This window comes from Musca domestica, unplaced genomic scaffold (genome assembly GCF_030504385.1).
Source record: "Musca domestica strain aabys unplaced genomic scaffold, Musca_domestica.polishedcontigs.V.1.1 15, whole genome shotgun sequence".
NCBI lineage: Eukaryota > Metazoa > Arthropoda > Insecta > Diptera > Muscidae > Musca > Musca domestica.
Genome location: NW_026712207.1, coordinates 12963162 through 12981660, shown reverse-complemented (window position 1 = coordinate 12981660; position 18499 = coordinate 12963162). Strand labels below are relative to the sequence as shown.

At 33.2% G+C, this 18499-nt stretch overlaps 1 protein-coding gene across 4 annotated transcripts in view; it reads left to right on the top strand.

Moving 5' to 3' along the window:
• LOC131801244 (trichohyalin-like) overlaps positions 1-18499 on the top strand; it is a 292580-nt gene that overhangs the window by 257591 nt on the left and 16490 nt on the right. The window contains exon 1 of one of the 4 annotated variants that reach the window (XM_059119682.1): positions 17125-17142. The exons of the other annotated variants lie outside the window; for them this stretch is intronic. The gene's annotated coding sequence lies outside the window, so the exon portion shown is untranslated. Of the gene's footprint in view, positions 1-17124; positions 17143-18499 lie in introns of those variants that run through there. 4 annotated transcript variants of the gene reach the window in all.

The window sequence follows — 18499 nt, the reverse complement described above, 5'->3', positions numbered from 1 at the left end:
ATATCTAATTCCATCACAGAAGGTAGTAGTTAAATCCACATTTCAGTGTTTGGTTCTGTTTTGTCTCTTGCTGTCCCTATTTCTTGAACGAAATCTTTTCTGCATTCACCAAAGAAGAGTTATTTAAGAAGGGATTTCTTTGAAAATATGTAAGCTTTTCTTACATTCCAAAAGTATCTCCTTATTTTGTCTGCATATTCGAGAATTCAAAATTATATCCTTATTTTTAATTATTTGCCACTCTTTGTGCTCAATCGAACTCTTTTTTGCCACACTATCTCAAATTCCTCCACTGATGAGGGTGATTAGTTGGGTATTTCATTGTTTGACTCTGCTTTGTCTCCCGGTCCCATTCTTGTCCAAAAGTTCTCACGTATTAAGTTCGTAAATGGGCCATGTAGGTCCACTTTTTCATATAGCCCCCCATATAACGGCCCCTCCCAATATTCGGTATTTTGATGATTTTAGCGACATTATTCACCGGAATTGTTTCAAATTTGGCATTGGAAGTTCGTAATGGATACTAAAGCCTATGACAGAAAATTGTTTGTGCAGGTCCACGTCTTCGTATAGCCCCCATATAACGGTACCTCCCGATTTTTTCATGATTTTAGTGACATTATTAACCGGAATTGTTTCAAATTTGGTATTTGAAGTTCGTAATGGATACTACAGCCTATGACAGAAAATTGTCTGTGGACCTCTTCGTATAGCCCCCATATAACGGTACCTCCCGATATTCGGTATTTTGATGATTTTAGCGACATTATTAACCGGAGTTGTTTCAAATTGCGTATTTAGATTTCGTAATGGGAACAACAGTCTGTGACCGAAAATTATCCAGTCCAGGTCCAGGTCTTCGTATAGGCCCCATATATCAGTACATCCCTATATTCGGTATTTTGACGAGTTTAGGTACAATATCCACCGAAATTGTTTGAGATGTCGTATTTGGAATTCATAATGGATTCTACAGCCTGTGACAGAAAATTGTCTATGCTGGTCCAGGTCTTCGCACAGGTCCGATGTATCGGTACCTCCCTATATACGATATTTTGATGATTTTAGCTACATTATTCACCGCTTATTTCAAGTTTGGAATTTAAATATGGTAATGGTTTATGACAAACAATGCCTACGTAGGTCCACGTCGTATAGACCCCAATACAACGGCTATATTCGGCATTTTTAAAATTTTAACAGAATTTTTTAAGGATTTTATTTTTTGAAAATTTCCAAATAAGTACCAAATGGTGGAGGGTATTCAAAGTTCGGCCCGGCCTTAACTTGTTAACTTGTTATTATATAACTCTATTTTAGATCAACGCAAACCTGTTGGCATAGCCATTACAAACTGAGCCCCGCAAAAATGTCTTTGCTGTCTCCCTCTCTCCCTCTTTCTCTCTCGCAGACAAGATACCAATGTTTCTAGCTTTAGGAATTGAGTTCATAAAATTCAGAAATCTGAACCTTATTAACATTTTCTGACTTTTAATAAAATGTTTGAAAATGGCGGAACCAGAGCCATTAACCCGTCTTCCTAAAGCAGCACTAAAACAAGTGTATGCATTGGAAGCAATGTAGTTGTTGTGGACAAAAAATCCATCACTACAAAAACAAAACTTTGCTGTGAAAAAGATCTGCCAATAGAACTTGAGTCGAACCTGGAGAGTTTCTAGTGTATAATTCGCATATGCAATAAGTTCGAAATATATACTACTTTCCAGAGAACGGCCCTTGTAAGCCATCATCCCACACCAAATATGCCTGATGAGCCGCTTAACCAACGGCGAAACGCGTCGCATAGTGGTGAGTGTGTGATAGTGTCTATCTGGCTTTCCTTTTCACTGCAAATTTCAGATCATTAAGCTCGTCTCGAAAGAGAAAAACAAACACATAAATCATAAAACATATGATCTTCGCCTTAACAAGGCAAAACTCAAACCTCAGACATTCATCCGATGTTTCGGTCAGGGAACATGCAAACCGAACTGAATATGCTGCCAACTTTCGGGAGGAAGCTATACTCGCGGACTTTTTGAAAGAAGTATTATTCAAGGATACTTCAGAAACAGAATTATTTTCGGAGTTACTCTTATCCTTTTCTGAAGAACTCTAATCCCCAAAAAAATTGCTCGAATTCAAGAATGAGCATTCCCTATTTTTCCATTTCCTTCGAATACGAACGAGGAAAATCGCGTAATTCGTGAAATCAAAATTCGCTCGAAATTGAATAGATTATACACTTGCCGATCACTTCAGTTTTTGTCATACCGTTGTTGCACTTGCATGCATGTGTATATTCTCTTCCGCTACAAATGAATATGTATAACCTCTCCCGCTACAATCCGAACACGTTGAAGAGCATTGTCGCCAATATTTAGCTACGAAGCATATTATAGTGTTGTTGCTTTTGTGCACAAAATCCACCGGTCCCCTGTTTACGATGTGTTTCTCTTCCTTGATTGTATACACGATCACCCCTCTCCATTCCAGTTCACAGCAAGATAAAAACCGGTTTGCTGTAACATACGCTCTCACAAAATAAGCAAACAAAGTATTTTTTACTCTCGATTTCACTCTTAGATGAAACTCTTCTCAATTTCGAGCAATTCGACTCTCACTCCAATTTTTCAAATAGGAGAAATTTCCACATATAACAAAGGAGTGAGCAACTTTCACTTCTCTTTTTGGCATAGCACAGATTTGCTCATTTTCATTCGAGACAAAACTTGCTCTCGAACAGGAATGCTCGAAGAGTGAGAGTTTTATAGGGAGTCTACTCCTACACTCTTTTGTTTTTTGTGGCAGCACTCGCGAGTCTCTACAGTTTGAAATTAGAGCGGTATCAGAATCGGTGACTCAAGAGTTTGCTCTTAGAACAAAAATGAGTGGAAAAATTATTTTGTGCGTGTTTGCAACAGCAAACTCATGCCCACTCATTATTCACTTCTGTTCATCGAAAAATTTAGTCTGCTCGATTTTTTTCTACTCCCTGGATGATAATGAATGAATATGATCGTTGGATTTTTAGAGATATTTTCTAGAAGAAAAGTATTTGTTGATATATTAGAAACATTTGTTAAAAGTCAATGATCATATACTCGATTATGCGGAAATATTTTCCGAAGGACTATAAACCTCAATTATAGAAACATTTTTGGAGGAATATAATCCTAGATTTTTTGAAAACATGTTGGTCTTAGCGATATTTTCTAAAAATTCTAATGTCTTACATAAAACAAAAATTTCTAACGGGACAATAATCACATCCTTTATTTTGAAAAATATTTTCTGGAGGACTCTAATCGTCCAAATTTTAGAAAGATTCTTAAAGGACTATAATTGGTAGCCATAATTTAAATATTTCGGAGAGGACTAGATTAATAGGTTTTTAAAACTCAAGGACTTTGATACCCAATTTCTAAGAATTTTTAAGACTACAATTTATGATTTTATAAGGACTATATTTTTTCTAAATGGTCCCTAAGTGGATATTTCCCAATTATTGAGCTCCGAGTCTATCGAAAAATTGTAAGTACTCTCATTCAAATATTCCCAAGTAGCTGATAACCGACAAAACAATCTGACTTCAATTCACGTACTCACCAAAAGCTCATTTACGAGCTTTTAATGAATGACATAAATGCACGAGTTTAATGAAAAACAATGTTTCATACCTAATTAAACAAATTAGCAACCTTCAATGACAATCAATTAATGCGTTTATAGCAACTAATTGCAAAAATCATAAAAATCTTCAAAAGCCAACTACCAAAAACTGGCTATTAAATGTTGCTGCTGTTCTGTGTGTGTGTGTTGTTGTTGTAGGTTATGCCATGTCTGACAACAGCAATAGCATTGGACATGCAGTGCATTCCAAATGAATAACCAGAGAATACTTGAATGCGGTGTAAGAATTATGAATACCTTGTGTCCGGACTGGATGACGGACTGTCTCACTGTCTGTCTGCCTCGTTGGCTGGCTGGCTGACTGCAATGCCACAAATTGAAACATACATTAATTTATTTAACACCGTCATCGCTCGCTTCGTTTCTTGTCGTTTACGGTTGTCTGCGAATTATTACGGGTGTGTTGCATTTTTACGATGCAAAGAGAGGGTGTGTATTTTACGTAGAATAAGAAAAACGTTCAATACTTTATATCAAATTCCAAAAGGGCCTTTAATTGGAAAAAATAATTGACCTTGGATAGATAAGGATTGGTATTTATTAAATTCGATAAGTGTTTTATTAGTTTTATAAAAGAACCGGGGATTTCGAGGGCCTTACAGGATGAGATGAAAAAACTACAACCAACTTCAGACTGCTGTCATTTTTAAGCCACTCGTCCGACAGCTGTTAAAATTATTCCAGTGACAGCTCATTATATTGTCTACAAGCGTACAAAAGCATTTTGGTGAGAATTTTCCAGAAAAAACGTTATTCGTTCATATTTGGCTGGAAAACCACAAGTGGCTATCGTTTGAGCACTCCGGCATTTAAATGTGAATAAATCTTATGTGCCTCGTACCATCGCTCTTTACCGATTACGTGATACTGGTAGCGTAGCCCCGACGTCAAGGAAGTGGACGGAAGAAAACATCAACATCAGCAGAAATGGTTCGAAAAATAAAGAAGCGACTTGATCGAAATCCGTGTCGCAGTGGCCGAAAAATGGCTCATGAGCTGAACATATCGCAATATTCCATTCGGCAAATATTGAAAAATAAGCTCGGGGTAAAGCCATTGAAATTCCAAAAAGTGCAAGAACTTACATCGCAACGGAAAGAAAATAGACTCAAAAGAGCTAAAAAGTTGCTTCGCTTGGCCGAAAGTGGTGAACTGCCGAATTTGGTTTTCTCCGCCTCCGATGAGAAAACATTCGTTGCCCAGCAGTTTGTAAACAAACAAAATGATCGTGTTTACTTGCCAAAGAGGTCAGCTTAAAATTTGCGCCTTCGGTTGGCCACCAGAACTCAAACGGTGGTCACGGTGATGTGGATAGCCATAACAGCCGATGGTCGCTTTCCGCTCGTATTAATCGACCGTGGTATCAGAATAAATGCCGAATATTGTCCCGAAAATATTCTGGAGGGTATATTAAAGCCTTAGGCACGCAAACATTTTGGCCGCAGATCTTGGCCTTTCCAACAGAACTCAGCACCATCGCACTCAGCACGCGCCACCCAAGAATGGTTACAAAATTAGGTTCATCGCTTCATTTCCAGCGCACAATTGTCACCAAAATCTCCGGATAACAATCCGTTTGACTATTGTGTCTGGAGTATTTTGGAAAGCAAGGTTGGCACTAAAAAAACCAAAGTGCCGATCCCCTCAAGGAAGCGCTTCGCCGGGAATGGGCTAAAATTCCACAGAGTAACATTCGGGCAGCGTGTGACGGTTTCATTCGTGCCAAAGGTGACCAATTTGAACAAATCTAAACTTATTCTATTTCCGAAATTTTTAGCTTTCTTTCAATAAAATTTAAAAAAAATGTAAAAATTGAAAATGAAAATTTCTGAGTCTTGAACAAATCCTTGCGAAAATCCGACTTATTTTTATGTTTATATTTTATATACTAAAAAGAAACTCCTTTGGTGTCTCTTAAAAAAGTGTTAAACATGTCGTCGAGTGGGTGAGACTGCCATTTTAATTTTGCAAATAGTCTATCTTTATATCTCCACAATCTCCGTAGAGACATAACCACATATCTAGTCTTGCAATAATTGATATTCAATACAAGGCCCCCTTGTTGCGAATATTCCTCACACAATTGGTTTCTCTACGTACCTGTCAAAATTTTTAAATGAATATGTTGTTTCTTCTCGAAATACAACATTCAACATTTTGACATATTTATGTCAGTACGTCAAAAAATAAATACTATTTTTTTAGCTCTTGTACAGATTCCGTTTGTTAAGCAGATATTCCGTCATTCGTACATTCATTCATTCATTAAGTCAGTCAGTCAGTCAGTAGTGTGTGCAAAACATAACAAAATAAAAATCGGATCGGCAACCACATCAATAAGACCTAGTGGCATTCATATGCAATACAGATGCCATAGAAAGATAGTTGTTTTGTGCACTTTGTCTTCTTTTGAGATATTTTGAAGTTAATTCCTTTGTCATGCTAAAGGGATTTGTTTTGGCAAAAATAACATAAGAATTTTTATATTTTTTATATATTTGTTTAAATGTATGATTAATATCATTTGACAAAAGTGATACCCGTCACTCTTCTTACTAGGACTGGGTCATAAATCAATACAACTTATCTTTGAAGTTTTTGAGAGGATTTGTTAAAATTTTGAATGTTAACCTAATTTGGTGATAGAATAATAATGAATCATGAAAATCAGTACTGAATTTGTCAGGATTATTTTTTAGGGACTTTTAGAGCTAGAATCGTTGATATCAATTTTTTTTTTAATAAATGCAATCGTAGATTTTTCCAAATATTTTTTGAAATGCAATCGTCCTTTTTTCTAAACTTATTCTCTAAAGAAAGACCATCAAAATAATTTTTTTTACATAATTTCAAGTACTTATATGGCTATTATCAAGAACTATTCTAAATAGGACTATCAAAGCTTCAAAAGGTATCAAAGCTGTGAATTTTTAAAATATATATTTCTTTAAGAAATATTGATCCCCTATTGGGTGATTTAAATTTCATTTTCAAAGCTTTACACATTTCATTATTCACAACATATTTTTTTCGAGTCCTAACAGAGCGATACTGAAACCCATTTAAAATCTTGTTTTTTTTTTTAATAAATTTTGCTATGCTTTGATTATGGAGGTATTTGAAAATGTTCATTTAAAGTACTCCAAGAGCTATAGTCATGGATTCTTGATTTTTTTTCAAGAACTATCGGAGCATTAATTGTGAATATTGTTAATATACATTTTTTTTTCAAAGATTTCTTAGGAGTCATAATTCAAAAAAATCGTTAAAAATATTTAATTTCTATTACATCGATGGTTGTTAAGTATTTTTATAGACTCTCGGAGCTAAAATCAGAATCATGATTTTAAGTTAATTTTTTTCTATCAAAGACTAACAGAGCTATAGTCATGAATGTTTTAAAATATATTTTAAAGCTATATCGAGTTTTTTTTTCAAAGCCCGTTGTGATTTTTTTATAAACGAAAATTAAAAAAAATTAAAGAAAAAAAGGTAAAAATAAAAAGTTTTTTTTTTAAAAGAAATCTCACAGGTTTGGATTTTGAAAAGACATGGATTTGAAAGAACATTTTAAAGGGCCGTCAGGAGACTCTAAAAATAATATTGATTTTAAGGGAGCCTTCAAAGAAATATGGTTTTTTAATTAAATTTCAAAAGAAAAACAGCAAATTTTTTGAATATTTTTTAAAGCTGACAAAAGACCGTTCTTTTAAAAAATCGAGAATGTCGAGGTTCTCCATGGATTTAAAGAAATATTTGTTATGGGTGTAAGAATCTTGGATCTTTAAGGTTATTTCCAGGACACAAAAGGACCATGGACAGAGTCAATGATCGCCAAACGATCCTGCATTCATTGTTTGAGCGGTTCTCAAAAGACCCTGGTTTTTGAGGAAAATGTTAAAGGTTTCGTAAAGGGATTGTGGAATTTCGAAAAATATTTTAGGGGTCTTTAAAGGACTGTGGATTGGTTAAAAAGGTTTTTTTATTACATAATTTTTTGGGAGACTATCTGAGGACTATTGATTCTTAAGATTATTTCTTAGGGAGCCTTCAAAGGAATGTGTATATGAAATTAGATTTTTAGAGAGATGTGGAAGAAAAGTGGGGGTTTCCAACATTAAGGGGCTGACAAAGGACCATAGCTTTTAAAAAATATTTAAGGAAGTGTCAAAAAAAGTATTTTAGGGAAGTTTTTTTAGGAAGTTTCAAATAAACTTAGAAAGTTTTAGGAACAAAGAAGTTTGGGAAGTCACCGAAGGCCCATGAATTTTTAAGGGTTCTTTTAGAGAGGACCATGGATTTCCTAAGAATATTTTTTTGTGGTTTTTTTATTTACATTTGCAATGTTCTAAGTGGTCGTCAAAGCACCGGCAATAATTTAGAATATTTTTCGAAGGTCATAAAAGGATCTTATATTGTAGGAATATTTTATGGGGCAGTCAAAGAATTGCTGATTTTTAAATTTCTTTGGCAGGCGCCAAACAGCCATGAATTTCTTGAAATATATATTTTGATCGGACAGGAAAGAAGCCTAGATTTTTAAGAATATTTTAGGCGTCATAAAGACCCGTTGTATTTTAAAGGATCACAAAAGTCTCATTTTAGGAATATTCTTAAAACGCTGAGTTTGGATTTTTTAAAAATATTCTTCAGATGAACATTATACAACCTCCAATTTTTAGCACTACACTGAACAACAGCCAATCTGAAGGGGGATGTGAAATTGTATATGGAGGTTATAGTATTGGGTTTGAAGATCGAAATTCCAAAAGGGTTTTGGGGCACAGGCCTTACTTTTACTTTTTTTTTTTTGACTCTTTATAAAGCCTTAACCAAATCCAAAGGGCCTCAAATATTTTGCTCTATACTTCGCAAAGTGTATATGGCTTTTAAATTTGATACAAGTCTATGGATTACATGTAGAACAATTTCTACCAAATGTGGGACACGGTGTAATCTTGTCAGTATAACCCCCATATAATCTGTATCCGTTATTTCCGAGATATTTTTCAATTACTGTTATTATCCAATACGATTACCTCCATATAGAATTTTTCAACCTCCATTATTGGCTGAAAACGTGGATCTAGGGTAGCATTATATTTTAAAATTATTTTGTAAGAAGGTTTTTCTACCCTCACAGTAGCATAAATACAATTGTTTAGCCAAATAAGCTGCAAAATGTGGTTAAGACCATAGAAATAATATGAAAAATATGGCTAAATTGTAAAAAATAATCATGACGATTGTTCGGCATTCTAAAGATATTTCTTCTAGAACTTAAATTTGTTTGACGGTATTTTAAAATATTTTTCCTGGGTTTATGGAGCATAAATTTGAGTTTCTTAAAATTTCTTTTGAAAAAAAGTCTAAAAAATGGAAAGTTTAAGTTTTCCGATCGTAAAAAATGTATTGAGAGTTATTTCTGTATACATTCTTTTCAAATCGCCGACTCAAACTCATTTTGTGTGCATTTTAAATGCCACACTGAAAACTCAAAAACATTGTATGCCACCAAAAGCCATTAAAGTTAATGCAAAATCTATTGTCATAAAAATAACTCAACACTTTCGAATTGAGAACGTCAAGTGTTACATGAGTTGAGAATACATAAAAAAAAAAACTTGGCAAGTTTGTTGTTGGTGTTAATAGACACAAACTTTATTGCTGCAATGACAAACTTAACACAAAACCATGACATCAGCATGGGTAGCGGCCAAAAGCCATTTGAAAAACGACGACGACAACAACATCGGCGATAAATTCAAGCGCCGCTTAATAGCTTCTTCACGTTGTGTGCCACCCACCACTCCACACACACACACTCAATAATAATTAAAATTGTACTGCATCACAAAATGAATACGAATACCAATTCGTACAACAACAACAAAACTCATTTAACATTTGTTACAACAAATATTGCTAATTTTTCGAAAAGCGTCGGAGACACGCCAAGACGGGAGTATAAATAATCAAATCTATTTTTAATAAGTCATGGGAGGCCGCCAGACACGGTTAATGTATGTAAACAAAAATTCAGACTCAGTTTCACTGGCAGTTTCGACGACAGTCAATTAAGCCTTACAGTCGGCTTATGTTGCTATTTTTGAGAGATGAAAAAAAAAACGAATAAACAAAATAAAGGTCTGACGGATGTCATCTCTATCAAAAAGTTGGCGGGTTTGGAAGCTGCTGGGGCTGCGGCAATGTCAGCCAGTTTTTCGCTTTTCAATTTGAATGATGGGAAATATAAGTGACGCTCTAATTGAATATGTACGAATGTATACTCTGTGTCAAAGTGACGCAATTGATGACAGCATTTGTTGTTGCTGTTGGTTTTTTGCTTTTTTTTACAAAGAACTTCATGAATTTGTAATTTATTGCAACCTTTTTTTTCGTCGACATCTGTTTGGGTTTGTTTCGATGCGGAGTTACATTAATTACAATTTAATGTGGGTTATTTTTAAGTTATCGCATTATTTATGATAATATTTAGAGGTCAGAGGTCATGAATACGTTGAAGAAATTCATAATGATGTGAATATTATGTAATTAAAAATTTCTGGGAATACATTTTCAGGGTCTGAGGGATTATCTGAGCTATAATTGAAACATATTTTAGAAAACATTTTCGGTGATTGCGGGAGCTACATTCGTGCATTTTTTAGGATATTTTCAGGGAACCCCGGCACTAAATAGAGGATATATTTTTATGGACTATCGATTTAATAACACTGTGCGACAAAATTCTGCAACATTTACGGGGAAAATCCATCAGATTATCAATGAAGAGCTTAAAAAGAAGTGTAAAGTTTACATCACTAAGTAACCTAAATAGGGGGCAAATTCCCCCCTCTTACACACTTTTGGAAATTTTCGGACAAAGATTCCACGAAATCCCGGCATTTTAGAAATATGGTGTCTTTGGCAATATTTCAGATAAAAATACGAGGAATATTTTGGTCGAAAATATTAATCCTCAAGCGAGTCAACAAACAGGTTCATTAGTCCGTTTTTCAAAATATGGTTAAAACTCCTTTTAAACGGGATGGTAGCAAGTCAAAATATTCTAGAAAATTATTTATCATAACATTCTACTATAGGTCCTAGAAGACTTCAAAATCTAAATCTTACCTAAACGCCCGGAGTTCATACATAGTAAAGATACATTTTAGGGTTAAACCCTCACTTTGTAAGAATTTTGGCAAAAATCTCCAACAAAGCATCATTTTAGAAGGATGACGTCAAAGACGAAAATGTTCTTCATCAAATTTTACTATGAGTCACCAATGAAAAGGAAACTCTATTTTCATTGTACAGGGTGAGATAAAAAAACTGCAACAAGGTCAAACGCCATAATTTTAATTTTTTTTTTTTGTTTTAAATTTTATTGAATGAAAGCAAAAAAAGTCGGAAATAGCATCAAATTTTAAAATAAGTTTATATTTGTTCGAATTGACACGAATTATGGTCTTCAAACGGCCAATGAAACCGTCTCATGATGCCCGAATGTTGCTCTGCAGTATTTTTGCCAATTTCCGGCAAAGCGCTTGCTTGAGGTAATCGACACTTTGGTAATTTTTAGTGCCAACCTTGCCTTGCCAAAATGCTCCAGACACAATAGTCCAACGGATTGGTATCCAGAGACTTTGGTGGCCATTGTGCGCTGAAAATGAAGCGAGGAACCTCATTTTGTAACCATTCTTGGGTGGCGCATGCTGAGTGCAGTGGTGTTGAGTCCAGTTTGAATGTCCAAGGTCTGCGGCCAAAATGTTTGCGTGTCCAAGGCTTTTATACACCCTCCAGAATATTTTCGCGATAATATTCAGCATTTATTCTGATGCCACGGTCGATTAATACGAGCGGAGAGCGACCATCGGCTATTATGGCGGCCCACACCATCACCATGGCTGGCGCTTGAGTTCTAGTTGCCAATAGAAGGTTCACATTTTCAGCTGACCTCTTTGGCAAGTAAACACGATCATTTTGTTTGTTTACAAACTGCTGGACAACGAATGTTTTCTCATCACCACTTTCGGCCAAGCGAAGCAACTCTTTAGCTCTTTTGAGTCTATTTTCTTTCTGTTGCGGTGTTAGTTCTTGCACTTTTTGCAATTTCAATGGCTTTAGCCAGAGCTCATTTTGGAATATTTGCCGAATGGAATATTGCGATATGTTCAGCTCACGAACCATTTTTCGGTCACTGCGATGCGGGTTTCGATCAAGTGGCTTCTCTACTTTTCGTACCATTTCTGCTGATGTTGCTGTTTTTTTCCACTTCCTTGACATCGGGCTACGAGACACAAGAGATTTATTCACATTTAAATGCTGGAGTGCTCTAACCATAGTCACTTGTGGTTTCCAGCCAAATATAAAGAAATCACACTATCGCGCATGAATTCCATCACGAATAACTTTTTTCTGGAAAATTCTCACCAAAATGCTTTTTTACGCTTGTAAACAATATAATGAGCTGTCAGTGGAATAATTTAACCAGCTATCGGACGAGTGGCTTATAAATAATAGCAGTCTGAAGTTGGTTGCAGTTTTTTCATCTCACCCTGTATACTTAAAATGGACGGATTCCAAGGAATCTTAATTAGAAAATTGCGAAAAGTGTGGAAGATGGGGGAATTTGTCCCCTCGATTTTGCGATGTAAACATTCGAAACGCCGATACACGTGTCTTCTATTTTTAGCTATACTTTCAAAATTTTTTGTATTTTTTTTTTCCTGAAAAAAAAAATACTTTTGTCGCACAGTGCTATTTGTGAAGGATCGCTACGATTTTTTTAAATAGTGTTTCAAGAATTGTCGTTGATTTTAAATTCGTTTTCATGGACATTAATTTTTTTTAAAGGATTGAGGTGAATTTGAAATTTTGATAAAATAGTATTCAAGGGCTGCCCTGAATTTTTTTAGCTGTCGTTGATCTCTAAGGATATTTGCCAAGAAATATTTTCAAAGACCGTTGATTTCAAAATATTTTTCTTTCAAAAAATTACGTGAATTTTTTTTTTTAAATACATATTCAAAGATTGTCGGGAATGCCTTCCAAAGACATTCGTACTATAATAGAGGATTATTTTGACAATGATTAACAGAGTTAAAAATCTTGAAAGTTTTATAAAAAAAAACTGTGACAAAATCATTCAACTATAATCAAATACTATTTATAAAACAATATCATGGACTATCGGAACTGAATCCAACTATTTTTTCTAACTAAATAAAGAATTTTTTTTTTTTTAAATATTAAAATTTTCTACAAAATTTGTCCCTTTTTAAAATTGTGCTACACGTTCTTACCCTTTTACTCACCATACCTCTCTAAATATTTGTTTTACCAACAAAAGGGGCCCACTTTGATACAATATATTAAAATTTCAAACCCAAGAGTCTTTTCAATTCAATTTTCGTTTCGTTACATTTCAGTGCTCAATTAATAATAATTCCGCAAAGCACCCTTCTCTGGGGGGCTATTGTTTGACAAAAAACGAAGATAAATGAATGAAATCTAAGAGTCAAGTGGCAAAGCGAGCCTAGGAAGCAGCCGCGTGGCACTTGTTATGGCCTGACATGTTTGCGTGATACGAAACGACATGGTGTGACATTGAAATGTTGTTTGACGTTTATTTTTCATTTTTTTGTTTCGCTACTTAGATGATATATGAGCCTAAGTTTATAAAAAAACAATAACAGGAAACTTGGTGGTGGGCTAATTTAAAGCTAAAAAGTAGGAAACTTTCAAAATATTTTTTTAATGAAAAATATTTAATTTTTTGATGTCTATTTATTTTGATTTTATTATTTTATTTTTCTTTATTACTTTATTTTATTTTATTTATTTATTTTTTTTTTTTTTTTGTTGTTTCATTTTATTGGTTTCTATCTCTTTTACAAAAACTTGTCTTCGCAATATTGATGTCTATTTATTTTTTTTTACTATTTTATTTTTTTATATTTTATTATTTTATTTTTTATTATTTTATTTTCTTTTTTTATTTTTTTCTTTGTTTCATTTCTTTATTTTATTTATTTTTTGGTTTCTATCTCTTTTACAAAAAATTGTCTTCGCAATATTGATGTCTATTAATTTTTTTTATTATTATTATTTTTTTATTATTTTATTTTTTATTATTTTATTTTTTTATTATTATATATTTTTATTTTGTTTCTATCTCTTTTACGAAAACTTGTCTTCGCAATATTGAATTTCTTACTACCTTCATTTATATTTATTTATTCTTTTGGAACTTAAATCTGTTATAATTGATTCAAATTGCAAGTTGATCAATTTCTCAAGATTTTGTCAATTAATGTTTCTAATTCTAATTTATTACAAATAAACCTCAAAACAAGCTCTCTGCCAAAAATGTTTCAAATAATATTCATACTTTCTATTGTCATAAAATAATCCATTCATTAAATTCAACTCAAACTGGATGTGAGCTAAAATTGAAAAAAAAAACAAACTCACAAACTGACTGCTACTTCCAATAAATATTAAAACGGTTTTAAAAACCTACATACCCCAGCACTGGACCATTGGGTTCTGTTCACAATTTTGAATAAATTTATTTCCTGCCATTAACAAATGTTATGAATAAAAAAATAAATATAAATTGGCTTTTTTGCTTCATCTGCTTCCTCTCCATCGCCTTCTTCTCCGACTCCTTTATCTAAAATACTTGGGAGTGCTAACAAACTCGACATGTTTGGCAGCATTACCTACCAGACATATTGGCATAGAGCCCAATTGCCAAAAAGAAAGAAAGAACGAAAAAAACAACAACACTCAAACAAACTAAATGCAGCTCAATCGAGTGTATAAATTGCATTCGACAGGCAGCAAGCTAGCCAGCCAGTCAGGCTGGGAAGTTGACTGTTTGACTATAAAAGATTCAAGATCCAATCGATTTATGCATGTATGTTTGTACCTACACATTGCACAAATAACTGTTGGATAGATTTTTTTGTTGCCCAACCAACCAACCGGCCATCCAACCAACCAGCCAACCATATGTCCATGGATTTTGAGCATGGAAAAACGGATTTCCAATTATTTGTTCATATGTGGGCTTATTGACAGTAATATCTTGTTATTGCCATTCTTTGCCAGTTTTTTTTTTTTTTTTGTCTTCATCTTCCTTCCCTGACCTTCCATTCACATGAACGAAAACAAAATGGCAAAGAAAATTGAATAAGAAATGTGAACAATTTATACCTTGGAAAATTAAATTAGATCATTGTATGTCACCATGTAGGCAAATTGAATGACAACAACAAACAAATAGGAGGTAATAATGAAATAGGAAGGCCGAATGAAAAGGAAAATCCCAGATAATGGGTCTGATATATCTCGAAAAAATTAAAAAAAAAATAAAATTGAAGTTCTGAGTACTTTTAACTACTATTTGCCTTAAAAAAATTAAAATATCCACGATTTTTTAATACCCTCCAGTATTTAGAAGGAAGTTGAAAAATGTAAAAAAATACGAAAATTTCAACTTAACTAAAAATGGAGACTATACTAAGACGTAGAGCTGTATACGAAAATGTTTGTCATAGGCTGTAGTACCCATTACGAACTTTAAATACGAAATTTGAAACAATTCCGAAGAATAATGTCGCTAAAAGCATGAAAATACCGAACATCCGAAAGTACCGTTATATGGGGACCATACAAAGACGTGGACTTGTATACGAAAATTTTTGCCATAGGTTTTAGTACCCATTAAGATATTCCAATACGAAATTTAAAACAAATTTAGTGAAACATAATAATAACAAAATATTCTTAAAAAATCTACCAAAGAGGATCTGATATACCTTGATAAGAGTAAAAAAATATCCGTAATAATCCTCAAATATGGATTTGAATGCCTTGAAAAATATTCTTAAAAAGTATACAATTTTGGTATCCATGTCCTCAGCTCAAATAGTCATTGAAGATATGTCCTAAAAATCCACGTTTGAATCTAAGGGTATTCATGACCCGCAATAGATACAAATCCTTGTAGTAGAAAATAGTCTATATATATGTTCATGGTTTGATATTGCGTCCACATATAAATGTTTTCTTTACTTCATGGTGGAGGAATTGAAAGTTCGATCCGGTTTTTTTTTTTTTAATTTATAATAAATTCTTTCGTCCAAAAAAATAAAATAGAAACAACCTCCGATGTAGCCCGGCCATAACTTTCTCGAAAAATCCAAAATTTAATTCATCAGTGAAAAAATTATTTTTAAAAAAATATAGGTTTATAGCTATAGTGGTACTTCAAAAATTTGTTTTTTTTTTAATTCATCGAATCCTTAAAAAACGTTCTTCAAATTCCAAGCATGGAACTCAGAAAGTTGCTTTAAAAAAATTAATAAACGTCCACGTTTTTAACTCGAATGGTTCGTTTGTAGCTCAGAAGATCCTTATAAAATATTTAAAAAAATCAAGCTTGCTACCCAGGAGGTCATTGAAAGAATATTATTAAAAAATCAGAAGAAATCAGAAATCAGAAGAAGACCCTTGAAAAATATTGTGTAAAAAAACTTGTTTGCAAAATGTTCTTGAAAAAATATTAAAAGATTTAAAGCAGGCACATCTTATCATTCTTGAAGAAATATTAAAAAAATCGACATTTGTATCTCAGAATGTTTTAAAAAATTAACATTTTCAGCTCTGCCGGTCTTTGAAAAATCACTTAAAAATCTATTTTGAAGCTCAAAAGGTCCTTAAGAAATAATTTTACAAAATCCATATTTGTAGCTAAGAGTGTCCTTGTTAATTAACAGTTCAAAATATATTTTTGGTTTTTATAGTTCTTATAAACCTTTCTCAAAAAATGTCGGTAGCTCGTAGTTTTTAAAAAAATCTAGGCTTAAAACACAGAAAATTCTTTAAACAATTTAAAAAATCCGGGTTTTGTTGTATTTTGTTTGTATATTCAAACAGTTTTTTTTTTAAAGTCGTCCAAATTTCTTTGAAAATTGTAGCGGCAACTGACCTACAACCAATTCATTGAGTTCGTGAAATTTGGTTTGTACAAAAACCAAGCCCTACTGGAATCACATAACCTTGATAAAGATTATAAACAGAGGTGTTATAAAAAGGCGGATTACTTAAAAAAGAGCTCATGGCAACAGGTGAACGAAATTCTACCTGTGGGTTAGCTGTTTGCACCTTACAATGTCACACCTTGATATTGCCAGTCCGTTTTTGTGGTTAGAAAGAATTTTGTACCTGAAGTTAGGTAGGCTGTTGTTACATGCTTCTTCTCAATTTGGCTACTCACCAAATTTGAATTCGAACTACATATCAGTTGTGAAGTATAGTTTGAAGAGTAAAATTAGAATTAATATAAAATAAAATATTTTTAAAAAATGTTGCTCTCCAAGTGAACTGTGATATTCAAACTCTAAGTTAGAATCATAACCTAACATTTACAAGGTAAAATAATATGAGGTTGTTTGAGAGTACTGAGCTCTTGAATAATTTTTTCCACAAAAATACATATTTATATATGTATACATACATTTTCATTCTAAAATAATTCTGAAAATAATCCAAATATTCTTGGTAAAAATCCAAATGTGATAAAAATTAAAGTTAAGCAAAGAGGTCTTATAACCACTTTTTTGAGAAGCTAGATCCGATGAAGGTCTCTGTATTTGCATTGATAGACCGACCATCCTCTCATCTAACCAAATATTTGATATTTCTCCCACTACAATTGAATTTCTCCTTGACTGTGTTCCGATTTAAGAAGTTTCAATGATAAAACTTATTTTTCTCTATTTTTATGAACTACACTGATGTAAGCATAATTCCGGTAGTCTGGTATCCCAATTTTAACGATAATTATTTATTGATTATCAAAATCCCCAAAAAGCTTTTATGAAACCCCTCACGAAATATTGGCATCACATTGTCTCATTTGTACCCCTCTCCGATTAGACTCCATCCCATCATTTATTACCCAATAACGACTTGTTTCATTTCCAATTAGCATTGTCGTCTTGCCGGAGAATCCATCAATTGTCTATCAAAACAATCATCTGTCAAAAGATTTGTTTATTTCTATTTTGAATTCATTTGAGTTTGCATTTTTTCGATTTCGTTTTCATTTTCATTCTCTGTTTTGCTGCTACAAATTTCTACGTTTGTCATTTGCAGAGCAATAACAGCCAATAAATTATTGTTGCTGTTGTTGTTGTCGTTGTCAATATCACATTACTGTTCACTTAATTTATGGCCATTGGAAAAAGAAGACAAACATATTTTTTCTAGTTGTTAGCAAGACATGCTGATGATGCTAGATGTCAGTTGGTGGGGACGACAGATCGTCAGACAGGCTATTATTTGTAAAAAAAAAAAAAAAACAAAATCTATCAAAATGGGCAATTGGGAAAAAATATGCGGGTAAATTGGGTGAAAAAATAAAAATATTGAATAGAAATACGAGGGTGGTACAGATACCAAGCCAATGGAGTTTATTAGCACATTTTGATGTTTCAAGCCTTGAGACGGACTCAGAAAAAATTTTACCAGTCAACCAATCTTTTTTGAAACAAAAAAAAATCTATCAAAATGGGCAATTGTGAAAAAATCGGAGGGTAAGTTGGGTGAAAAAATGAAAATATTGAATAGATATACGAGGGGTGTACAGATACCAAGCCAATGGAGTTCATTAACAGATATTGATTTTTCAAGCCTTTAGAGAGACTCAGGAGAAAAATGTTGCCGGTCAACTATTCTCTTTCAGAAAAATTCTCTATAGACAATCTTATAGGTAGCATTATTCGAA